The sequence below is a fragment of the Canis aureus genome, chromosome 1, assembly GCF_053574225.1.
Source record: "Canis aureus isolate CA01 chromosome 1, VMU_Caureus_v.1.0, whole genome shotgun sequence".
NCBI lineage: Eukaryota > Metazoa > Chordata > Mammalia > Carnivora > Canidae > Canis > Canis aureus.
In genome coordinates, this window is record NC_135611.1 from 10,956,819 (window position 1) to 10,965,189 (window position 8,371).

Below are 8,371 nucleotides of genomic sequence, written 5' to 3' on the forward strand. Positions count from 1 at the left end.
AATTCAGCCATAAAAAGAATGAAACCTTGTCATTTGCAACAACATGGATAAAGCTAGAGAGTATAATGCTAAGCAAAATAGAGAAAGGCAAATACCACATTGTTTCACTCTTATATGGAATTTAAGAAACAAATAAAAAAAAGAAACAAAACAAATAAGCAAAGGAAAAAAGAGAAAGAGGGACAAACCAAGAAACAGACTCTTAACTACAGAGAAAAACTAATGATTCTTAGTGGGGAGCTGGGTGGGGGATTGGTGAAGTAAGTGATGGTGATTAAGGAGTTCATGTGTGGTGATGAGCACTGGGCAATGTATGGAATTATTGAATCACATATTGTATACCTGTAACAATATAACAGTATGAGTTAACTATAATGGAATTAGAATAGAATAAAATAAAAAAATTAAAAGATATATTAAACTTTAAAAAGAAATATATGGGAATTTAAAAAATAAACTAAAAAATTTTAAAGATCTAATTTGATAGATATTGTAAGACATCAGTGTAATTTATTGAGAATTATTGCAATTAATATTTACGAAATTTTAGTTCTATAGGATTTATAAATATAAAGGAATATTTGTAACATCTTAGTAGTTTAAAAATAATAATAATTAAGCAAGAGCATATAAACAAGAAGTCAAAGTATGATAAAGTTTCTACAACTCTTGAATCCATGGTTTCCTTCCTAATTCCAACTCCTGCCTCCCAAGTATTGATAAACTTTAGCTTGATTTTGTTTTTATCAGGCTCTTCATTTACAAAGTTTTTACAAATGTATGTATCCCTTAATTATATATTGTGTTCATTTCTTGTTTTACAGATTTATTCATCTTGCATATGTCATGTTTAAAAAAATTTACTCATTTATTTTTTTCTGAAATCCAATTATAATGTACTATATAAACTATACTTTGTTATTTAGCCTCTTTTGTGATATACTGTAATGTGTTAATATTTTATTTTATTGATGAACATTTGATTAGTTACCCATTTTCCCTCACCTCTGAATAATGTTGTTATATGTATTCTTGTATGTGGGGTCTATGTGCAATAATACTTGTAATATTAATATCTATAATATACATATTCACAAGAACTCATTTTATAGTGTCAAGGCCAGTGTGATTATTCATACATGCAGTGTCTTGCAAAACCAGTTTTGTGTCACATAGCATTTTCTTAGTATTTTTATACACATACTATAGAGAACCCTCAAAATAATCATTTTAGAACACAAAAATATTTACAAGTTATGTCTGTTTTTAAGTCTTAGAATCTATTACAAAATTAGAAGAATTTATAAGAAAGAAGCTATCATACACACAATTACATCAGAAATAAACAATTAAAAATTATTTAAGCAAGAGTATATCTATCCAGTTGATACTAAAAAATGTCACCTCTAAGTATAAAATGGTTTTAAAAATCAGGTAGAATGGGAATTAATGTTTTTTAATGGAATGATACTGAAAACATTATGCATCTAAATGTGTAGGAAGAAATTAAATGGCCTTTTAGACTGAATGTATAGCTCTATTTATGATAAAATATTTATTAATATACTATGAAACATTACAAAAAAGTAACAAAATTAAAGAAAATAAGACTTTGATTTAAGAGCCTAGAAAGAAAAATACAATGATCTGCAAATATTACTAGGTAGGAAGTATCTCTAAATAGTTATCAAAATTAATGAAATAACAAAAACATTTACAAACAAGGGATGAAACTCAAAAGTACACTCTTAAGAAGAATGATTAATTGAAAAGGTTTGGTAAGCTATATCAAGGAAGAAAGAGAAAAAGGATTCTCTCCTGACTTTCATAATACTCTGGGCCTACTGGAAGGGAATCCCACTTCCCAGCCTAAACAATCTCTTCTTGCTCTCTACTTAATCTTCTCTCAAGAACTCTTCACAAACATATAACGTGATTCTTAAACCCACTTCAAATTAACACTCATTTTCAACACTGAATAACATTTAAGAGAATAACAATAGTCATAAATTTGGTTTATTTTTAGAACCCAGGCCTATAAGTTTGTGGTGGGATATTGGACCAATTTTTGACTAGCAAAAGCAGACAGTAATGTGGGTATTAAACTTTATGTGAATAGCTTAGATAGAAAGTCCGGAAGAGGACAGGACCTAAGAATGTGGGCTAGACATCTGAGGGGAAGCAAGGCATTTGGTGGTTTTACCTCACTGAGGGCAAATATCCAGAGCTCAATTGTTGTTGCAGAGAGAGCTGTATTAATTTAAAATATTGATCCACAAGAGGATTTTAAAAAAGATGATTAATGGTACTTCTGTTAGTTGCATATTTGGTGCTAGTCAGTGTATTCCCCTTTATAGTTTAGACTCCTATTCTACAGACCCCAGAAATTATGTGTTTTCTTCTTAAATGCCTTTTCTTTCTTCTTTTATTAAGATTATATTGTTATTTTTATATCATTTTATACCAGTTCCCTCCACGATAGCAAAGGCTTATGAATTGTCTCTCTCTCTCTCCTTCCTTCCTTCCTTCCTTCCTTCCTTCCTTCCTTCCTTCCTTCCTTCCTTCCTTCTCTCCTTCCTCCCTCCCTCCCTCTCCCTCTTTCTTTTAAAAATTTTCTCTCCCAATATTGAGAAACAAAAAGAGATCCATCTGAATTACGTTTTCATAGGCTGGGAGGGAAAGTGATCAATACCATCAAATCTATAAGGTCAGGGAACAGAAGCGGTTAAAAAATAAAGGAAGGTGTCTGGAAAGTCCCTTGAGAGTGCTCCATGTGGCAAAGGGCAGGTGCTTTGGAAGCACAAGAGCCAAACTGGAATCAAGCGTTTTTACTTTCTGTTTGACCTGGAGTAAATCTCTCCTCTCACTGCATTATCTTCATTTAAAAATATAGGAAGTGCAAATTTGCTTTGCTAGATTGTTTTGAGATTGGATCATATATGTGTAAAGTTTTTAGCATATAGTAGTCTCTCAAAGCACTATACGGCAAATTCCTTTATCTCTTGTGTCTTGTTCTTGCATCCTCAAACCTTATTTTCTTCCTCCCTCCTTCTCTCCTTCTTTTTCTCCCTTCATATTTTCCTTCTCTTTTCTCCCTCTCTTCTTTACCTATATTTGAATTCTCTGCTTTTCTTTTGGCAGCCTAATCTACTTCAATAATTTCTTCTGCAAAACAGTTGACTATCAGAATCCACATAATTTGCATAAAGTTTGAAAAATATATTTGAGGCAGTTAAATTTTGTCAGTATTTATGTGTGTGTGTGTGTGTGTGTGTGTTGTGTTAAGTTGTATATATGTGATGAAACTGCAGGATGTAGAACTCTTCAGGTCAAAGAGTCCAAACTTTACGTTGTAGGATGAATAATTTCCAGGATCTAAGGTATAGTTTGGTGATCATAGTTAATAATTGCATATCTTATACTTGAAACTTGCTGAGAATTTTTTTTTTTTTTTTTTTGGCTTTTAAAAGACTTTATTGGGGAAACGTACAGGGGTGGGGACCATCCGCGGAGACCTCTCCGGACGCTGTCCTCCATCTCACTGGGCAGTAGCCATCCCCAGGGGCCCCTGCTCAGAAGCATCTGACCTGGGGGCAGGAGGAGAGTGGGAGGACCTGGACAGGGCCTCCCAGCACCCCATGGGCCCTCCAATCCCAGCCTGGAAACCACAGCTTCATCACTTCCAGTTTTGGCGGGGGCCTCGTCTGTGCCTCCTGGAGGGGCCCAGCCTGGGGGTGGCCACCACCCCCCCACCCCGCGCTGCTCCTGCTCCTGCTCCTGCTCCTGCTCCAGGTTCCGCTGCAGGACCTGCTGCTGGTTGGCGGGGACACGCCGGATGCCGTTGACGAAGTTGCTCTGGTCATGGGGGATGAGGCCGATGAAGATCTTCTTCTCCGAGTACAGGAGCATGAGCACGCGCACCTCGCACGATGCCTTGTAGGAAAAGTGCACGCAGCTGGCAAAGCCATTGTCCACCATCCGGCACAGGCTGTTCAGCGTCTCCAGGTCCTTGGGGAAGTGGAACTGGACCAGGCGCGAGTTCCGAAACTGTGGTACAGGGTGGTCAGCAGCTGCTGTGGGATGAGCTGCATGTACAGCTTCCTTGGCCACTGCTCAGTCCTCAGGATCTCCCCTTGGTTCACGTAGACATGCGATGGCAGCCACCTCTTGGACCCACTGTTGGGCTCAGGCCTGGGCTCCTGCCACTCCATGACTCCACTCCACGCTAGGAGCTTGTTGTTGACGATCTGGGCCCGGCCCCCGACACCACCAGGGCCCACTGCCTGTTTGCGCGTGGTGATGACCTGCCGGATGGCCTTGACGAAACCGCTCTGGTCGTAGGGGATGAGGCCCGTGAAGATCTTCTGGGACGAGTACAGGAGCATGAGTAGCGCACCTCGCAGGGGAGATGTGGGGAAAGAGCACACGCCCCGCGAAGCCGTTGCCCATCAGCCCATCACCGGCAGAGCCCCTTGAGAGAGTCGCAGTCTCCCCCACAAGGGGCCACTTGGAACTCCTTTGCACCCTCCCCCTTCCCTCCCTCTGCTCAGAAGTAGCTGGCATGGTAGAAACCCGTTTCCTCCTCTCCAAAGGAGAGAACACTACACACACCGCAGATAGTTTGAGAAGATTAAATCTCATTCATTGTGTGCATAGCACTTTATACACAACAAATGTTAACTTCTCTCCCTTTCTTTGCTTTGTAGAAAGCTCTCATGTTCCCATCCCCAGAGTAGTGCTCTCTTCAGGGGGAATATCCTCTCATTCTTTGATATTCTTTCCATTTGCTCTGATCTGGCTTTTTTTTTTTTTGTCAATGCTATTTATATATGGTGACTCTTGGAAGTGAATATGACATATCTTCATTCATCAAATATATATTCTTTTCAACAAATATATATTTCAGCTTCTACTATGTGTCAAACAAAACCTGGGTGAGACAAATGGTGCTTCAGACTGAAGAGTTTACAAGAGGAAACTTGCATAAACATCTAGAACATTCACCCAGGTCGGGTTGATCACACTCTCCTGTGATAGACTCTGGGACCACAGGGGTGGCCTCTGCCCTCTGAGGCACAGCAGGCAGCTGATAACCTTCCATGTGGCTTCCAGGGAGCTGCTGCTATAAGACCGTTAGTGCCACATACCACCCTGGTGTGTCCATGGGCCCCGCAGGTTGTGTTTATCACACTTATGGTTAACTTGGCCAAATTTTAGGACACTGTACAACCACATTATGTCCCTTGACACCCATCCTCGAAGGCTAGTGAGATCTTTTTGGCTATGAGTGTGAAATTCCCTTCCTGCTTCAGGTATGTCTGATCCACGTAGAATGGGTACAGCACACATTGAATGAAAGATTCTGCCTGCTTGGTTGGTGATTGCTGGGGACAGAAATTAAAGGAATTGAAGATGCTGAAAAAAAATATGAAGTGTTCTCACCACACAAATACACACACACAACATAGTAACTATGTGAAGTGATGGATGTGTTAATTAACTTGGTTGTGACAATCACACCAAAATGCATCCAGATATGAAATCATCACATCATACAATCTAAATTATGTAATTTTTATATGTTAATCGTACATCAATAAAGCTGGAAAAAATAAAGGTGTATTTCTATGTAAAAATGAACAACAACAAAAAAAAACGTTTTAGGGTTCATTCAGTGTTTTGTTGTGTAAAAGATGTATTGCATTAACAGCCATTTGTTGTTGTTTCAATGTAGTATATTTGCTTGACTCCTTAGTTGCTTTCTTCTGAAAGTGAATTCTCAAAATTCTTAATTGGTAAAAAACATAGTTAACACCTACCTTATGAGATTTTTTAATCTAAATATTTGCTCATATTTTTCATTATTTGGCATAGTGTCTGGTAGTACAAGAAACTTAATATAGCTGGGGGCAAACAAATGCTCAGGAATGCTGTTACTAGCAGCATGTTATCAGAAGCTCCAGCTTTCATATATCTCCAGCCACCACTTACTTGGCTGAACCATCAACACCACCATGCTTGAAAGCTTGAGAGTTACTGTCCTAACTGCTGAGGAATTTTTTTCTCCTGACTCTTCTCTCTGTTCTCTGCTTTATTGTTCACTTCTGCATGTGGTTTTTGCTTAGTTTTTCCAGCCCTGATGTAGAACCATCTAATTTGCTTCTGGCTCTCACACTTTGGTTCTATCCTTACTTTTCAGACTGGGATGCTTCTTTAGGCTTCTTGCCTTAAAATGAAATCCAAAAGTAATGACTATATGCTTTTCCCTTTTAATAGGGACAGGAAAAAGCCTGGGTAAGGGCTCAGATCACATAAATGCTGATGTGCTGAACATCTCAAATAAAATGTACCTACTTGGATTCCAAAGAAATTCAAAAACCATTACAAAGATGAAGACTCAACAAAAGATCCCAATTCACATATATCATTGTATCCTTTATTGTCAAGAATTTGTATTCCAAACAACTTCTTATGGAGCTAGAAGAGGAGTTTATATCAGAGAAAAAAAATGGAATTAAACTAAAATTATTTGATTTCTTAATGTAGTATAATCATATTTTCAAAGAAAATACTTGTTTAAACAGCTAGATCTCAATTAAATTCATATGTTTCTTTCAAATTCAAAACTTTTGAGTTGATCTACAAGGCAGCTTTGACTTCATTTATAAGACATGGTACAAATAATGTATTTAGATAACTGCAGATGTGATTCTTTTTCTTTGTTCATTATTTTCAAGATCTCTAGGTATGTGGGGCATGATGTAAAAGAGAAAGTGAATATAACTTAATGAAAATAAATGTTCTAATGGCTCTTTTTGACACAAAGGTTATAAGAGGTAAAGATATACAGAATACAGTGAGAGCACTTATAGAAAAATTATAAGTTGAGAGCCAAGAAAATTTCCCTCACGATGAATTTGCATTGTATAACATGCATACATGTGTCAAATAATTTAAGATAATGAGGACAATGGTGCTTCAAGAATTCTTATTTTTCCAGAAAGAACAAAACTTTTAATTTGAAACTATTATATCACTTTTCCATCCTCTTGTGCTATATTAACCTTTAAAAATTATCATATAAAATGAAATATCCTTTTATGCAACTGAAATGGTTTAATTTTATCTCCTTTTATGAAAACCATGGTTATTATTTTTAAGTGATTTTAACCCACAAATATCTTTAAAATATTGGGAAGGAACCATTTGATTTTCAGATTAATAACACATTTGAATACCTCCTTGAACACATCTAGAATATCCCCCATATCTTCCTTCATATAACATGTTTCAGCCATTGTCTTATGATCTCTACAATTTATCAAAAAATGAAAAGATGCATGTTGTTCCAAAACTGGAAAAATAAGTACTTCTAGTCTGTTTATGCTCTTTTTTTAATATTTTATTTTTTTTTAATTTTTATTTATTTATGATAGTCATACAGAAAGAGAGAGAGAGAGAGGCAGAGACACAGGCAGAGGGAGAAGCAGGCTCCATGCACCGGGAGCCCGACGTGGGATTCGATCCCGGGTCTCCAGGATCGCGCCCTGGGCCAAAGGCAGGCGCTAAACCGCTGCACCACCCAGGGATCCCCTGTTTATGCTCTTAATACATAACCTATAACTGAATATCCCAACTGAAGGAATTTTGATAACAAAGTGTCTTAGCTAAAGTAATTTTGATAATGTTCCTTCTTTACTTTTTTATTAAAGAGTAAAATTGGGTTCAATGGCTGTGTTTTGCTTTGTCTTTTGTGATCTATTTTTCCATTGAATTCTTATCCCCTATTTGCAACAAGGAGGATGTTCTTGGAAAATGATGCTGAATTCAACATGCGCTAATGGTATCAGCTGATAGGATGGCTGTTCTTTTCATCTGACAAGAGGAGAAAGCTTGAAAAAATCTTAACCTCCTACTTTCAAGTTCTGTAGAAAAACATTTTTTTAGAATAATAACTAAGACAGTATTATGTAAAAAATAACAGAACAATTATCAAAGCATTACGTTTTTCTGTCTACCTAGGCAGACATATCTTCCCTTCTAGGACTCAGTTGAAATAATAATTTTTCTTTAATATGCGCATTCCTGGACTTCGATTCTGAGAGAACCTCTGTTTTAATGTTGGTCTCAAGCCATCTAATTCAGTTACTCCTTTTCTTATGTAAGAGTCTTCTATTTTTGTAATCTAGCAAAATCAACATGCTATAAACCAATACTAGCATGGAGAAATACTCACATATTTCTTAATTATAGATGAGATTGTCCTAAGTTTTTACTTTGGAAAAAGGAAAACATTAAGTTATTGTATTTTTCACTATTAATAAACAGTTGTATTTGCAAATCTTAATCACACTTGAAGTTTAAACTTTTA

At 36.9% G+C, this 8,371-nt stretch overlaps 1 pseudogene; it reads right to left on the minus strand.

Annotated features, from left to right (window-relative positions):
• Positions 1-3,375: 3,375 nt before the first annotated feature.
• Positions 3,376-6,016, minus strand: LOC144314195 (prostate tumor-overexpressed gene 1 protein homolog pseudogene; annotated as a pseudogene).
• Positions 6,017-8,371: the final 2,355 nt, after the last annotated feature.